General features: G+C 29.1%; 1 protein-coding gene across 2 annotated transcripts in view; it reads right to left on the reverse strand.

The window, feature by feature from the left end:
• Positions 1 to 17,558, reverse strand: part of shn (schnurri) — a 162,165-nt gene that overhangs the window by 21,853 nt on the left and 122,754 nt on the right. The gene's annotated exons all lie outside the window — the stretch shown is intronic.

Below are 17,558 nucleotides of genomic sequence, written 5' to 3' on the forward strand. Positions count from 1 at the left end.
ACTAATCTATGTTACCAACATGAGGATTATCCAAATATAACCACTGAAGTATGTATATAAAAGCCAATTGTTGTTGCTGTTTGTAAGTAAATACATATGTACAATATAAAACGTCAGGCAATAATAATAATAGAATTCAAAACGTAGTTTCTTCCTAAATACGTATCTACGTATAATATAAAAATACACACACTTCCATACAGCAGAAAAAATATAATTAAACAAGTGTCGTTTACTGAAAAAAGCAAGCGAGCAATCGTGCAAACGAAGGCATTCCCCAAACAGTGGGGAGAAGGCTAAAGAATACACAACAACAACAACATCAAAACAATATCAGCCACAAAACACAATAAATACTAAACGATGTACACACGACGTCCGTCGTCTCACCCAACTAGCGAATCAAACAGCTAAACACAACAACCAACGCAGCAAGTATTAAAAAATTTACACAAACAACAACAACAAAAACATATTAAAAGGCGAATACCACAAATTTCGCACTTACTCATAGAGTGTAATACACAGCGAAGAAGACGAAGACTACAATAAAAACGAAAACACACGTCTAAAATTCAAAAACAAACAAAAACAGCAACACAAAGGCGAATCAAAAGTATAAACATACATACGAACACACAAACTAAATAACACAAATTGCAAATAAAAGCAAAATCCACTCGTAAATAAAACAACAACAAAAAGCTGACTAACGACTAAAACTGTTGAAGGTTCGGGGAGCACCATACAAAATACAACAGAGTGTGTGAGTATACTAGGCAACAACACGATGATGATTAAAGTAAACAACCAACAACAATAGACATGATATATATGTATGTTTATATATAAAATTATATACATATGTATACAGTTTTTTTTATTATTAAAACAAGAGATAAAAATAATAAAGGCAAAAATAAATGTCGAACATCGATGAAAAGAGAAGAGCAACAATTGTTTGTATCAAGTAAATATAAAAGCAACAACAAATATAAAATAACCTCTTATGACTGTTGTTATTGTTGGTTTTTTTGATTGTTGTTCATAATTCTTTTAGTCATTGATAATAATATACAGGCAGACATATTTACATACATAAAAATACACCCTGCAGCTTAAAAGTTAACTGAACTAAAATTCTTATTTAGATTTTCTTTTTCCATTCATTCATCCCCAAAACTTGTAATTAAGAATTTTGATTCATTGCAAAGTTAGTGAAGGTTATGGGTGTAAAAAACTGATAGTGGAGAGGGGGCACCTTTGAACAATGTTAAAAAAATCTCGGTTAAACATTTTTCCGACTCTTAACCGAGTTTTTCACATGGCAACCTGGCGTATTTCCTCCAAATTTAAACGACAAAAAAGAAGACATCAATGTGCTATCACATTAATCGATTTCTATATTCAGTAATCAAACAACGTATTGTTACCCTTAAGACTTGCAGGGTCATTATACTCATCACTATCATTATCATAATCGCGTTAATAAAACGAAACCAAGAAAATCTAGTTGGACATTTTAATTGTTGCTGTATAACTACACACATTCATACATACTTATTTGTACGAGTGTATTTGTTGTTATTTTAACTGCTGCGTCATTTTATACCAACCAACAAAAATGATTAAATAAACAACAATGGAAAAAATATACGAGACACTGTTTAACGTTAAAGCTGTTCACTCAATCGCACCAAAATTGTTCATACAGTAAAATGGTGTAGTGTATTTTTATTTTATTTGTTAAAGTTGTTTTTTTTTCTTTGCTCTGTCTCAATTATACAGATAAACAGTTTGTTTTAGTCGCTTATTTTTATTTGTATAAATTTACAAATAAACGAATACCTACAAGTCAGTCATTTAAAATGTGATCGTGTAAAGTCGTTTAATAAATAAAAAACCCGAGGAAACAAAATAAATGAAACAGATAATCGAACAAATGTACTTACATTCATACATACATATGTAAGTATTTTCATATGTGTGTTTGTATGTACATGCAATGAAACGTCAAACATGCCAATTCAGTTGAAATGAGGAAACCCTCATCTTACTAACGTTTTTGTTATTGTTGTTGTCGCTTTTATTAGTGTTTACTGTATTTCACTGGGTGTTGTGCTTGTTATTTATTGTTGTTGGCTTGTGATATTTTTGAATTCATTTTAGAGTGGCCAATAGTTTGTGGAAATCAAATACCTACTAAACTAAAAATGTTGATGAAAATTTAATCAGAAATCGATTATAAATTACATACAGTGAGTGACAATGAGTACAATGGAAACTTGTTTTAAAAACCACATTGGTATTCCGTAATTTCCGATTTCAAAAACATGACCTTTTACCAAATATAATCATTTAAAGGTACATATAGGTATATATTTCTAATATAAATTAAAATTTAATAGGTTTTCTAATAAAATACATTTATAGAATTTGTATATAGTCTTTAGAATTGGCAAAACACTGGAAACTTTTAAAACAAAGCTGACTAAAACAAAAATAATATGTAAGAGAACAATGTGAATCAAATTTTTGGTTCATGGAAAATATCTGAGATAGTTATGATACAAAAACCGGGAAAAGATGTCACGCAAGTGACATCATACCGTCCCATTAGCCTGTTGTCAATATTCTTAAAACTTTTTCATTATTCCTAACCATAAATTTAGTTTCAGTAGGAAGAATAGTACTGTCGAATAGTTACATCGGACTAATACACCAAATTACTAGATTACTACCTGCGAATGTATGTATATAAACTGCTTAAAAATTACATACAGATCAATAGATGTGATCTCGTTTAAAATAGACCCACCATAGGATATAAAACTCTCCAGTTTAAATTACTTTTCAAAACTATTGGATCTTCCAAATCCCCTTCCCAGGAAGTTGCTGTTATTTGAGGGTCATACTGAGGCGATTGGAAATAGATATCTATCAGTGTCTAGTTACTTATGGAGTATTTGAAATTAATTAACATTAATATGGAGTTACCTTACACCGTAGTTATCTATTTGTTGAAGTTACGGGCATAAGATAGTCAAGTTTGGCGGTGACAATATTATGATGTGGGGCTGTTTTTCAGGCCAAAGTGTGGATCCTATTCATATCATAAAATATACGATTACTGGAATCGGACACAGATCCATTTTAAACGATGTTATGTATACATACAATGTGGAAAATATTCCCTTAGTTTGGAGATTCCAGCACGTCTATGACCTCAAACATATATTTAGGGCTGTAACCAAGTTTTTACAATCCAATGAGGTACGTGTCTTGAAGTGGCCTGCCCCATCGCCAGATCTGAATCCCATAGAAAACCTATGAGAAGTTGCAGATCTCAAAATACGGACTCAAAATTATACCACGAAGGAAGCTTTATTGGATACGATTATAATCCAAAGGCAAAATATTTCAAAAGAGATGATTGATTATTTGTCATACACAAGACTTTATAAACAACGAAGTGATCTAGAAAAACTATAAGAATTTTCCTACTCCATGGACTTCAAATCTGAATTGCTATGTGATAACCCCTGCATATTTTTTTTAAACTTTTGTAGCACTGTGTTATTAATACGAATCTCTGATAATTTGTTGAAATAATTTCCAGGAATTCCTAAAACACCTAACGAAATTAAAAATAACTGATTACATTTAAGATTAATTAATAACAAAATATCTATAATTAAATTAATACCTATAAAATGCAACAGTGTTTTTTTTTTGTTTATTTTTTCTGCTGGAAAACAAGAAGAACAAGAAACAAAACAATAATAAAGAGAGTTTGGGGTGGGTGGAGGAGGAGATGTTGGTGAATAACACGCGCGATGAAAAATCTAAAACAAATTATGAATGTGTACATTGGCTAAAGTATGAGTTTGTGTGTGAGTTATAGGAGTAACAAGTAAAAATAACAAAACAAATGTAAGAAAAAAGAGAGTGTGAAAAATGTTATGTATTATGTAGGGTTTCCAATTTTCCATTATATATTTAGTATTGCCGGGAATAGATTTAAATTTCTACCACTATTTTATACTATTGCTAGGTTTTTATAAAATAAGTTCAGAATAGTATTACTTTTAAGTCTTGGGAGTATTCAGTGGTTGACAATACAATGGAAACTTTATCAAATATTCAAAATCAAAAAAAAAAAAAAATAAGAAATTTGTATTTTATTTACTTACATATAGGTATTAAGAAAAAATAAGAACAGACTAAATTTAATTACGAAAATAGAAAACAAAATAAAAAGTATTCGTTATTATGGTATTTACAAAACAATGGAAACTTTGGTTTCATTAATTTTTACAAAAATTGTCTGGTCGTTTTAGTGACTCAGTATTTCGATGGATATTCCTTGTTGTTTACTACTGCAGTATCTGATAAATGAATCTGATAAAGCTTCCTTTGAGGTATAATTTTGAGTCCGTACTATGCGATCTACAATTTCCCATGTATCTATGGAAATGTCCATAAATAGTTAAAGAATTATTTTATATTTATACTGATATAGAGACAGTTACATTATTATAAGGCGGATTAAAAAAATTATGTACAAATAGAAATACATATAAATAACTGTTGTTATTTACATATGTATATAGAAGATAATGAAAAATTGTAGGTGAAGGTGTAAGTTAAAGTAAAATAAATATGATAAATATAATGTATGTACTGTGCGATTAAAGCTGTTATAAAGTTAACTTTTATTTAAACAATGAATAGTGGAAATTAAATAAATAAATTCAAGCTAATATTACTGTAAAGGTGTTGCTATTGTTGTTGTCATAGTTATATTTAGTGGGGGCAATAACTTGATGTGGCTGCCTAATGATCTGAGAGTTTTGTAAAAAAAAGCATGACCGTGATTACAATAAACAATTTTGTATTAAACACCTTTTATTGTATGTAATAGGTGTTTATATGGAACTTAATTATTTACAATAATAAATAAATTGTTTAAAAATAAAATACAAGTGATCGGTAATTAACATGACAAATATATAATGTCTTAGTGTGAGAATATGTAATTTATAATTACTAATTATAAATATTAGAAAATTAAATTGTATAGATTATAATGCACAATGGGCCAGTGGCAATACAACTACTCCAAGACAAGATAACACTGTGTGTAATTTTTTGAGTCATGGAAATATAACCATATTCGGACACCTCTACGTGATAAAAGACCAACAAAAAAAGTCCCGTGTCTCCCAGATTTGCCACAAGTCATGCACATTTTTTATGGGCCCCCAAAGATTTGGGGCCTCGCTGTCACTTTTGCAAAAAAGTGATAATTTTCTCAGACTGATATCTTGCAAACAGTTCGGAATTTTGATTTACTCTCTGAGGCAAAGTTGTAGCCCTTGAACCTAAAGAACAAAAATTGTGAACATATTGTTACGAAATTGTACTTGCATTCAAATATAACAATTTTAACGGCGGTTTTAAAGTTGCATAATGCTATTTGAAAGCAGTGTCTCTCAAACTGTAACATATCTGTGGGCATTATTAACATTAAATACTTGAATTCAAATATAACGATTTTAACGGCTGATTTAAAGTAGCATAATGCCTCTCAAACTGTAACATATCTGTGGGCATTATTAACATTAAATAAAAGCTTTAAGTTGATCATTGATCAGATGGCGTATGCTCTAGGCTTCGAAAATACGAGCTTTGACAGTTAAAGAACAATCTAGAGTGCAGATGGCAGTGTTATAAATAGTGGCAGAGGTTGCAGTTGCAGTTAGTGAGTTTATCAGAGACGCTTTTCGAATAAACATCAACTGAGTGCCTTAAAGTGTGCTGTATTTTTCAAGTGAATTCGTGTACATTATAAAGTGTGTCTGTATTTCTGCGAATTTATAAACGTGTATAAAAAACATGAGTGACTATTTAATTCTGTTGTTGTACATTTTAAATAAATAAAGAGTGGTTACAATTTTCAAACTACTAAACGGCTTTTATTTGCAATCAAAAGTATCCGGTTTATTTAAAGGAAATAAACCAACGTTTTGAAAAGATTAAAACGTAATTAAATATCAACAGAGTTTAAGAAATTCTCAAAAAGTATCAATAATCTAAAATTGGAAATTAGTTCTCTAACTGTTAGCCGCAGGGTAAATGAGGCTGGTCATGGTCATCGCTCCGTAAAAAAAGAAAACTGAACTCCTCGTATACAATTAACCAAAGAATATTTAAACTGGCCTTTTCACTTAAATTAAAATTTAGGTTATGGGAGAACATTAGAAAGACTGCCGAAGGGAAAGACACTGGGATCCAAGTACACAAATAAGACAGTCAAGTTTGGCAGTGGCAATATTAAGGGCCTGGTCTGGGCCCAATTCATATCATAACATACGAATTGCAGCTGAGAGACCTGGAAACACCATTTAGCATGACCGATATTATACTTGAACGCACCGAATCATTACTTGCAAAGAAAAATGGATCCATTACTATATGTGAAGCCCGACTAACCAGCCTAATCGACTCCAAAGCCCAGAATGCATGGCGCTAAGGCAATGCTATGTATTTGGTGGTGACTAGACCATCACAGGGAACCTGTACCGAACACAACTGATTCGTTTGAAGCGATCATTGGCTGAAAAACGCCCAGAATATGCAGCCAGACATGAAACTGTAATATTCCATCATAACAACACTCGGCCACATGTTGCACTACCTGTTAAAAACTATTTAGAATGTTTCGATCAAAGCAGAACACTCTCTCTGGTATACGCTTCACTTTGGAACAGAGTATCCGGAATCCATATATTGCCAGAATGATTGGAAAAAGTCATATTGTACAAATGTTTAAAAATAAAAGCTAAATCTTTTTTTAAAAAAACAGCATTTTTAAGTCACACACCCAAATTGAGTTAAAATATTTTGTCTTTATTCAATTTGTTTTTAATCATTTACAAAATGAATTGAAAAAATATGACTTATGGGTCGATTATGGATTGCAATCGAACTTCAGTTGCGTTGCCAAAGCGCAGCCACAAAATTCTGGTTGGCAACTCGAATTTGCCTGAATTCGCCACTGCCACCACCTGGTATATAAATTCGCCTAGCACTGTATATTACTTTTTAGCCTGCATTTTCTGTGCAGATATCTGACGCGGTTAATACTCCTAATCATTGACATTTTATGAGGAAAACCGTGACAAATTACTCTACATTTTTGTTTTGTCACAAATTTCATAAATTTGCGCCAATTTGACGCATTTGTTTAATCCCTTTCTCGTCTGTACATACATACAGACATACATATTAAAATGACTTCACCTATTTTGTGTTTTGTTTTGAATATTGGTCGTGGGCCGGCAGGGAGGGGGCGGGCAGGCAGGCAGGCATTTAATATTTGAAATGTTTACATTATGAATACACATTTTTCCATTTGTTTTTGATGATGTTGATGATGATGATCGAATAAACAAAAAACGTAGAGTTTTGCTTGCATGTTTGTACATAGTAGTAAACTGCTGTCATGTACAATTATTTAGGGGAATGCCTGACTGACTGACTCGATGGCTGGCTGGCTGGCTAGTTGTTGGCCCCCGTTTCTCATTCTAATGAGTTTTTGTGTCGCCAGTGAGTCGTGCTTTGTCAAGTGCATGATGTGTTGGTATTATTAATATTGGTATTCACTTGTTGTTGTTTGTACTTTTGAGATTTTAATAAATATTAATTTGTTTAAAATACTGAGAAATATGCATTTGTTTATGAAAGGCATAAATACAGTACATTCCTAGTTAATGATGAAATTACTGACAGCTTCATTTATTAGAATGTTTCTTTTTGTTTTTGGTTTTAAATAATATTAATGTTTGTCATAATGTTAATATGTTTAACTTAGCGTAATAAATGTTTAAGGTTGAAAAATTGCCCAAATGATGAGTGCTGATCACCCTAATGTACATAAATATTATATTTAATTTAGCATTCAAAATTTTCTTTCAACTTTTAGATTTAATCAGTAAAAAAAAACATTTTCGTTTTTAATATTCATCTGAAAATACAAAATTTTCTTGTCTAAATTTTAACAGGAAATTCCCAAAACATGACGTAAAAGATGAACACATTTTTCTTCTAACGAAATAATAAAAAAAATATTGTGATTTTTAAAGATATAAATAATAATAATAAAAAAAAGATTCCGAAAAATAAACTCATTAATTTTAAAATTTATATACACTACACAATATGAGTTCATGCGAAAAATAAATTTTAGAAACACAATAATTTTTATAATCAAAATTTAATGCAAAATAGAAAAACCAACAGCACAAATCAAATAAATAAAACGTCAAACTTTTGAAAATTTTAAACAAAAATAAATTAGCACATTTTTCAAAACAAAAACAATCAGAATTTTTTGGTGAAAAATTAATTTTTAAGTGGGTGTAAAGGATGTTGTTCGTTCACAAAAACGAAGAAATATTTCAAATAATTTTGAAAAATTCACAACTAATCGTTAAACTTTTTTTATTTTTTTGTTTTGAATGAAACAAAGTAAAATTAGAATATTAAAAAGGTAAAAATCTGTATACAGTTTGCCACTTGTGTTTGCATTTTGTTTCGAAATTCAAATTTAAAATGAAATTATTTATTTTAAAGCTGCACGGTGTTGAAAATTAGATCATTCACAGACATTCTTATTCTTATTTTTGTTTTTTTTTTGTCTTAATAATATTTTTGTGAAAATCTGTTCAATTTAAATAGCAACGTTTTTTTTTTGTTGGCACTTAATTGCAAATAGTGTTCTTATTTGATTTTATTTTTATCTATTTGTCTACGTAGAAATGATAAGAAAAATTTAAACACATTTTCTATATATTACTCGTATCTTAAATTGATTTTTTTTAATTGTCTTGATGAGACTAAAAAAAAACTATTATAGAAATATTTTAATACCCTACATCGTGTCTTTCCTTTAGCAATTTCTAAAATATTCATGATCTGAATCATGTTATATTAAAAATAAATTATTTTTTTATCACTTAAAAAACTTAACGAAACTTTATTTTGTAAACCAACAAATTTTAACCCAATATTTAATTACTTTTGTTATATTGGGGGAAGATTTTATTGATATATGCAAATACAAATTAATTTGGACTCTACAAAAAAACTTAACGAAACTTTATTTTCTAAACCAAAAAAAAATAACTAAAGATTTAACCATATTTGTTTAACTTGGAGAATAATTTAATTTTGAGCATTTTAAAAACTTAACGAAACTTTATTTTCTAAACCAAAAATGTTTAACAAAAAAATTTACTCTTTTCGCTCAATTTGGAGCATATTTTATTAAAATCTGTAAACATAAATTATTTTTTATCATTTAAAAAACTTAACGAAACTTTATTTTCTAAACCAATATTTTTTAACGAACGATTTTACTCTAATCGTTTAACTTGAAGCATCTATTATTTAAATATGTAAAAATAAATTTGTTTTGCCCATGTAAAAAACTTAACGAAACTTTATTATTGAAACCAAAAAAATTTATCAAAAACTTTTACTATTTTTGTTTAATTTAGAGAATCTTTTACTTAAATATGAAAAAATAATTTAATTTTGAGTTTTTTAAAAACTTAACGAAACTTTATTTTCTAAACCAAAAATTTTTAACAAAAAATTTTACTCTTTTCGCTCAATTTGGAGCATATTTCATTAAAATCTGTAAACATAAATTAGTTTTTATCATTTTAAAAACTTAACGAAACTTTATTTTCTAAACCAATATTTTTTAACGAACGATTTTACTCTAATCGTTTAAATTGAAGCATCTATTATTTAAATATGTAAAAATAAATTTGTTTTGACCATGTAAAAAACTTAACGAAACTTTATTTTGTACAACAAAAAATTTTATAAAAAACTTTTACTATTTTTGTTTAATTTGGAGAATCTTTTACTTAAATATGAAAAAATAATTTAATTTTGGGTATTTTAAAAACTTAACGAAACTTTATTTTCTAAACCAAAAATTTTTAACAAAAAATGTTACTCTTTTCGTTCAATTTGGAGCATTTTTTATTAAAATCTGTACACATAAATTATTTTTTATCATTTAAAAAACTTAACGAAACTTTATTTTCTAAACCAATATTTTTTAACGAACGATTTTACTCTAATCGTTTAACTTGAAGCATCTATTATTTAAATATGTAAAAATAAATTTGTTTTGCCCATGTAAAAAACTTAACGAAACTTTATTATTGAAACCAAAAAAATGTATCAAAAACTTTTACTATTTTTGTTTAATTTGGAGAATCTTTTACTTAAATATGCAAAAATAATTTAATTTTGAGCATTTTAAAAACTTAACGAAACTTTATTTTCTAAACTAAAAATTTTTAACAAAAAATTTTACTCTTTTCGTTCAATTTGGAGCATTTTTTATTAAAATCTGTAAACATAAATTATTTTTTATCATTTAAAAAATTTAACGAAACTTTATTTTCAAAACTAAAGTCATTTAACTAAATTTGTTACCATATAAGTTTAACATAGTTAATCATTTATTTAAATCCAGTAAAATATTTTATTTCGAGAGAGTTTTAAAACTTAACGAAATTATTTCTATCTAAAAAGCTTTTAAATCATTAATTTTCAATATTTTCAATTAAAAAGTAGCGAACAAATTACAGTTATACAGAATTTTTTACCTAAAAATCATTAATTTTCAATAGGTATTTGTAAAATTACCGAAAAAATTACATTTCTACAGAATTTTCTACATAAAATGCTTTTAAATCATTAATTTGCAATATTTGTAAAAGTATAAAATAAGCGACAAAAATTACACTTTTACAGAATTTGTCATTTGTTTATTTCTTCCTCTATAGGTACAAATTAAACTAATTCCTATTAGGTATTGGCTGTATTTTTTTATTAAAATAAATACAAAATTTTAATTTATTTTTTTTTAATTTTTATTGTTACACTCAATTAAGCATATTAAGGCCTTTTTGCTAATAAAACATTCTACATTTCAAGCGTACCACATAGAATTTAAAGGAATTTCTTGTAAAAAGAAAAACAGACGCACATTCCCATACATATTGTATGTATTTACATATGTATTTAAATAAATGAACATGACGCAGTAGGGGGTCAAATCAATTTATGAACAAACACTCATAAATTAACGCGAAAAAACCTAATCAAACGGGTATTTTGTATGTTTTTGTTTGCCAAATACAAAAGAAACAAATACATATTTTTCAACAATATGTGGATAAAGGAGGAGGTCGGTCAAAAAGTGTAAGAGGAAAACCTAAACGCCTAAATGTTACTAAACAATATGCAGCTGTTTTTCTTCTATTTTAACGAACGAATACAATTTAAATGAGCGTGGGTTGTGTGAGTGTGTGTGAGTTGAGATGAGAGCATGTTTAATGTCTACAGTGGAGTAAGAGCAAATAAATAGGGGGTATTCCTAATAGAAGAATAATTAACAACAACAAAATTTACATATAGGTACTCAAAATGAAAAACAAGTTCTTTTTTAATTTACATGAATATTTACATATGAACTTAAATGTGTGTGCATGTTTATGTGTGTAATATGGGACAAAACGAAAAATTTCGATGAAATAAAATAAATTTTTGATTCATGTCATAATATAAAAGTTACAAAGATCGCCCAGGCCAGCCAAAAATGTTTGAAGACCAAGAATTGAAGGCATTACTCCATGAAGATTGTTGCAAAACTCAACAAGAGCTTGCAAAATCATTGGGATCTACTGAAGCAGCAATTTCAAAACGCTTGCGATTCATCCACAAGCAGGGAAATTGGGTACCATACGAATTGAAACCGAGAGACCTTGAAAGACGATTTTGTATGTCTGAAATGCTGCTTGAACGCTATAAAAGAAAACCTTTTTTTGCACCGTATCATTACTTGCGATGAAAAATGTATCTATTACGATAACCCGAACATTAAGAGTTTGTATGTGAAGCCCGGCCAAGCAGTCGAATCGACAACGAAGCAAAATATCCATGGCGTTAAGGCAGGTGCGGAAATAAAAATTTGTTCTACATATTTCTTTTTTTATTTCTTTATATGAAAAGTTTTGGGGGAGGGGGGAATTCCAATTTCTGGGACTTCCTATTTCTATTTGGTGGGAGTAAAAGGGTCCTTTTTTTTAAACAAACACAAACTGCGAAGCGTTTTGCTTGTCTGCAAATACACCCAGAGTCTCTGGCAGGAATCGAACCCGCAACCCTCGGATTAATAGTCCAACACGCTAGCGACTAGTCTATCGGGGCACCCTAACTATTATTAGCTGCTGAAATCTCACCAGACCATCACATAGAACCTGTACCGAACGAAACTGATTCGTTTGAAGCGCGCATTGGATGAAAAACGCACAGAATATGCAGCCATACATGAAACTATAATATTCCATCATGACAACGTTCGGCTACATATTGCAAAACCTATTAAAAACCATTTAGAAAGGAGTGATTGTGAAGTTTAGCCTCTCCCTTCTTATAGATCAGACCGTGCCCCATTCGACTATTATTAGTTTCAATCGATGCAGAACGCTCTCTCTGGGATACGTTTCTCTTTAGAACAGAGTATCCAAAATTGGCTTGATTCCTTATTGGTCTCTAAAGATGAGCAGTTCTTTTGGCTCGGAATCCATATGTTGCCAGAAAGATGGGAAAAGATCATAGCTAACAATTGCCAATACTTTGAATAAATTTATATTGTACAAAAGTTTCAAAATAAAAGCTGAAAACTTGAAAAAATCACACATTTTTATGTCATACACCCAATAAATTTGATGATTTTTGATTATTTTTCGAAATAATATGAATTGTTACTAAAAGTTTATAATCTCGAGATCCCCTCATGGTCCCTGTCTGAATTTATTATGTGTTATTCAAAAGAACTGAATATTGAAACTAACTAGGGTACATAAGCAGTACTAAGAGACCATTAATAATTAAAATTGAGCGATTTTACATCATTCGTATATGGAAAGTCCACCTAGACCTAAAAATTAAAAGTTTATCAATTCAAATAAAATTTTATGATGATCGGTACATAATTAGTCATAGCTTTCATATAACACCCGCTTCCGAAAATAATTTTAACGAGCATAAAGGTCTGTTTCACGATGTCGAAAGAAAAATAATTCGAAAAAATTTGTATGAAAACTATTCGAAAGAATTTTAAAAACTGAGTGTTTTTCATACAAATTTTTTCGGCAGAAATAAGTTTCATATAGACATAAATTACGCGACCTAATTTCATGGCGATCGGTCCATAATTGGTCATAGCTACCATATAACGCCAACTTCCAAAAATCATTTATGAAAATAAATTATTGAAATTCAATAAAAAAAAATGTTTCTCAGTGTAGGGTAATAAATATCCTGGTCATACTTTCGTACTAGTTTTCTTTTTCTTATTTCTTAACCAAAAAATATTGAAATGGAAATTCAAGTAACGTAACGTCACATCAGATACTAAGGCTAACAAATAAATTGGAAAATAAATTTATATTATTTCAAATCCTGCTACAAAATGTTTGATACAAAAAGTCTTGCCCAATTTGCAGAGTTATGCAATTTTGTAATGCAAGTCAAACCGCACTTCTGTTTTTGGTAACGTCACGCAATCGGATATTTTTGCTAATATGTATCTTCAACTCCTTAGGGTCAATTGTTGCAATATTTTTTCCGAAATGTAAAAAGGCGGCAAAAACAAATAATACATTTTTTTCGAAACTGTCTTGCAGAACTGCATTTGATTAGGGGGTCTACGGCGAATTTTGTGTTTGAGGTACGGTCTATGGTAAATACTTAATTACTTCGCAAATATTACTTTTTCATTATTTTTTTTTAACATTTTGTCATACAAATGCCACCTCATGCAATAATGGAAATGCCCATATAAAATTTGAACTTTGATCCTCGATAAAAGACAAATCAATGAGAATTTTAAATTTTCTAATTTAGTTTGACCATAAATAACCAGTGTACCAAGTTTTAACGGGTAAGTATCGATGCCTTGTCGAAAATTTCTGTTTCCCCCCATACTGTAATACAAAACAATAATAACAGAGCCATAAAATTACATGCACATGGACTGAGAGCAAAGTCAACAACACACAACAACACACCATACCATACACTCGCAGCAACATAATGTAAATAATCGTCGTATTTTCTCGTATGAAAATACCAATACGAGCATTAAGGTATTTCCTCACGAAACTGTGTAAATACGAGTACATATCACCACATATAATTTTATTGTTTTGTTTTGTTTGTTGTGTGGTTGTTGTTTTACTTAAAAAAAGTTTCATATTTGAAGTGTTATTTGTTTTTTTGTTGTTGTTTATTGATGTACATACATCTATGTATATGTATTTGTAAGTAGGTGTGTGTGTGTGAGTTTATGCGCTTGGGTTTAATTATCAAAATGACCTTCTTATTATACATTTTAATTATTATCTTTATGATACATAATTTACTTAGTATTCTTGTTTTTCTTCTTCTGCTTCTTGCTTCTAATACTCTTTTTCAGTTGTTAATCATTGTTGTTGTTGTTTTTTATGCATTTATGTTTTCAAGAGGTTTTTGAATTGAATTTTAACGGCTTTAAACGAAAATGGGATTAAAAGAGAATTCTAAACTAAAAGTTGATTGTACGAAACCATGGAAGGAGTAAAAAAATACCTAAACAAAATCCTATTGTGTATGTTAAAGTTATAATATTGTATTGTAGCGTAGCAGGTATCCTGGCGCCGTTTTAATGACCCGTACATGCAACAAGTCTTCTTAGGTAGACACCTACAGCCATACACCAGATACATTGCAGTGGTGTTTAAAATTATGGCATCGATTTGACTATGTATTTTTTTCTTGGTAGAAAAATGTAATGAAGGTGGAAATATTTATTTTTTCTTAATCTATTTACACTAGAGAAAAATTTTTTTTATCATTTTAGGCCTAGCTTCGATTAGAACATGTAGTTTGAAGAATATTGTAAATTTTGTTTAACTTTTTACACAAAATATTAATAATTAATAACCAATGTTGGTCACCGTTACCCTTAAAATAGCCTTTCAACACGACTACGGGTACCAATATAACTGTAATTATCGTTGCCGTTAGAATACCATTACCAATTAGAGCGAAAACTATAATAAAAAACTCAAATAAAAAAATTACTCAAAATAATCACATAGATCCTCATTCAGAAACACAAAAGGAAAACTATTTTCAGATTTTTGTATGAAAATCAATCAGTTTTTAAATAATTTTTGAGTGGTTTTCAGACAAAAATTTGAAAATTGTTTTCCTTTTGTGTTTATGAATCAGTCCGATAATTTTCACATAGTTTTTTTTACTAATAAATTCTTATCACTGAGTTTTTTTGACAACTGAGTTAGGTCTTTGACAGGATAGTTTCCGATGTACATATCATAGAGAAAACACATAGAGCGGAAACTCTCCTGTCAAAGACCTAACTCAGTTGTCAAAAACCTAAGTGGTGAGAATGTATTAATAAAAAAAACTATGTGAAAACAAAATCAACACTCGTATGTGTAACTTTTTTGAGTAAAATTTTTTAATTATCAAAATGAGTATTCGTTAGGGATCGAGGCAAATCTACACGAAGAACACAACCACTAAAGTTACATTGGTTCGTACTCTCATCATTACAACTTTCAATATTTATGACACTGAGGATTGCTCACCAATTCCATAACTAATGATTTTTAATCAAAGTTGTCACTCTCGGAACTAGTTCTAGTAACAGATCTAGATCAGTTCATTCATCAGTGATTTTTGTTCGAAATTTTATTGCGAAATTAGCTTTAAGTTTAAAAAACCAAATAAGGATAGCTTTGTTTCTATGATTAAAATATTGTTCCATAAATTTTGTGAAATCATTAGTTGCAAGACTATTATTAAAAAAATGTAAAGTAATTCTTATTACACACGTTCTAGAACGAAATAATTTAGAACAAGTTTTTAAAATTTTCCTAGGATTTGAAACAAATATTAAGAATGAACGTTTTGTTTAAGGAATCTAATGAGAATTAATGCTTTTTATCCTTGGAACTAGTTCTAGGGAAGCTGCACACAGCACTCACAACTTCTTAAAAACAGTTATAGAACTAGTTCTTTCATTTTCAATCTAGAATGCCAGATCATTAGTTCCAAGAATCTGAAGTAATTCTTATTACAATTGTTCTAGTATGAATTAATTTAGAACAAGTTTTAATTTTTTCCCTGGGATTGGCCTTTTTCTAGCTGATTTTTCAGGACATTTAGATTTTTCTGTCTCCTTTTTCGATTTTTGAATGATTCCTTTAAGAAAGATTTTTTAACGAAATCTTGAATCATTAACAAAATGAAAAGATTTCTTTGAAAAAAAAAAACATTAAGAATGAAAGATTTCTTTAAGGACTCCAATGAGAATTAATGCTTTTTGATCAAAAATTTAGCCCTCGGAACTAGTTCCAGGGAAGCTGTATGCAGCACTCACACCTTCTTAGGATAAGTTCTAGAAGTAGTTCTTTAATAAGTGATTTTTATTCGAAATTCTATTGTGAAACTATCTTTAAGATTAAAGAACCAAATAAGGATTTATTTGTTTCTATGATTAAAATAGTGTTCCACAAAGCTAAATCTAGAAGTGCATGCCAAATCATTAGTTCCAAGACTGTTATTAAAGAATCTGAAGTAATTGTTTTTACACTCGTTCTAGAACTACTTAATTAATTTAGGAGAAGTTTTAAAAATTTTCCTCGGTTTGTCCTTTTTTCTAGCTTATTTTTCAGGACATTAAGATTTGTCTGACTCTTTTTCGAATGATTCAATTAAGAAAGATTTTTTAACGAAATCTTGAATCATTTACAAATTTAAAAGATTTCTTTTAAAAATATTAAAAATGAACTCGGAACTAGTTCTAGAGAAGCTGTATGCTTCTTAGTTCTTTCATCAGTGATTTTTGTTTCAGCCAGAGATAAGAAATCTTGAAATGAAAAGATTTCTTTGAAAAAAATTTATTAAAAATTAACGATTTCTTTAAGGAATCTAATGAGATTTCTAAATATTTGCTCCTAACTGTAATACAATTCCTGTTCTATTGTGTCATACCGTATTGTTTTTGTTGTTTTCTCTTTTGTGAGTAATAAATAATTGACTAAGAGTGTGTATCTGTGTGTGTGTGTGAGTTTAGTAGATATGGGCGAGTGTGAGAGCGCATAAACTCGGTGTATAACTCAAGTGGTTTTCTCGATATGACGTATATTCATAAATTGTTGTTATTATTGTTGTTGTTTCGTTTCGTTTTTACTTCTATAAATTTTGTTTTTGTAGGGTATTCCTCTTGTTTGTTGTTTGTGTGTGATTTTGTATTTTCAATTCTGTGGTAATTTCGTTTTTGTTGTTGTTAGAACGCTCGTTTTTATTTTTCTTTTTGTTGAAGTTGTTTTTGTAGCAGTCAAGTGGGTTGTATGGAATTCAAAAGAAATTCTTAAAATTTTCTAAGAATAAAA

This window comes from Calliphora vicina, chromosome 5, assembly GCF_958450345.1.
Source record: "Calliphora vicina chromosome 5, idCalVici1.1, whole genome shotgun sequence".
Lineage (NCBI taxonomy): Eukaryota > Metazoa > Arthropoda > Insecta > Diptera > Calliphoridae > Calliphora > Calliphora vicina.